This window comes from Etheostoma spectabile, unplaced genomic scaffold (genome assembly GCF_008692095.1).
Source record: "Etheostoma spectabile isolate EspeVRDwgs_2016 unplaced genomic scaffold, UIUC_Espe_1.0 scaffold559, whole genome shotgun sequence".
NCBI classification, from domain to species: Eukaryota; Metazoa; Chordata; class Actinopteri; order Perciformes; family Percidae; genus Etheostoma; species Etheostoma spectabile.
Genome location: NW_022605627.1, coordinates 24,002 through 24,990, shown reverse-complemented (window position 1 = coordinate 24,990; position 989 = coordinate 24,002). Strand labels below are relative to the sequence as shown.

At 39.7% G+C, this 989-nt stretch overlaps 1 protein-coding gene across 6 annotated transcripts in view; it reads right to left on the bottom strand.

Annotated features, from left to right (window-relative positions):
* The window catches only part of man1b1b (mannosidase, alpha, class 1B, member 1b), a 46,828-nt gene that overhangs the window by 31,640 nt on the left and 14,199 nt on the right, over window positions 1–989 (bottom strand). The gene's annotated exons all lie outside the window — the stretch shown is intronic.

Sequence of the window (989 nt, the reverse complement as noted above, 5' to 3'; positions counted from 1 at the left end):
AAGACCAAATTTACGATGGAAAAACAAAGTGGAAATATACAGTAATCTTTCCAAGTAAAGACAAAATTAACAGTATGGTAACAGGACAATAATGGGTTGAGTTTAAGAACATTGACTTAATGTGTGTAATCTGAAAGCATAACACAAAAATGTAATTGCGGCCTATGTATATATTATCAATGTTTGTCAGAACATTTGGGTCCCTTGAACAATTGTTATAACATCAGGTGAAATAACAATGATATAAAAAAAACACTGTTCCTTTTGAAACAAAAAAAATAATTAAAGCCAATTCCCGCGCTTTTAAATGCAAAGACTCTTATATGATTTGTTGCCTAACAGCACACAGAAGAGAGACTCAGATGATGGGTTGCAGTTTTGTGAGGACTCCTCGTGGACAGAGAGTCACAGCATGTGTAAGAGTGTTTTGCGGTGTGGGAATGTGTGTGTTTGTGTGTGTGGTGTGTGGTGTGTGTGTGGTGTGTTTTCAGGTCTCCAATGTACCAATTTTTGTCAAGTTTTGATGTCTACTCCTGAGCTTTTGTGAATATACTTGGAAAACATTCTATACTATAATAACAAAACAGTGGCTTTGCACTTAGAAAGCCTTCCCAAAAGAGTGTCCTTACCAATTTATAACGATGCACGCACATGCAAGTCCAGTTGTTTGCTTTGGTTTTCTGTTTCAGTGTCTTGTCGAACATAATTACAAACGCACCGCATTTCTGGAACTTCTGTGATGATTCTTTTTTTCTATATGGCGCCAATCCAAATTAGCCACGTATCTGTTCTGGTCTTTTCCCAGGTAAATGACTGTACAAGCCTTGAATCGGAAGCATTGCTTGGAACCCTTCTTTAGTCCCGATCACTTTGACCTGTAACAGAATTGTGTCTTGTCACGGTCCTCAGCCCCCCCCATCACCCCAGCCCGGAGTGTTGGCGTAGAGCCACAAACTGCTCGTAGGTCAGCTGGCATTGTTGGCTGTAGA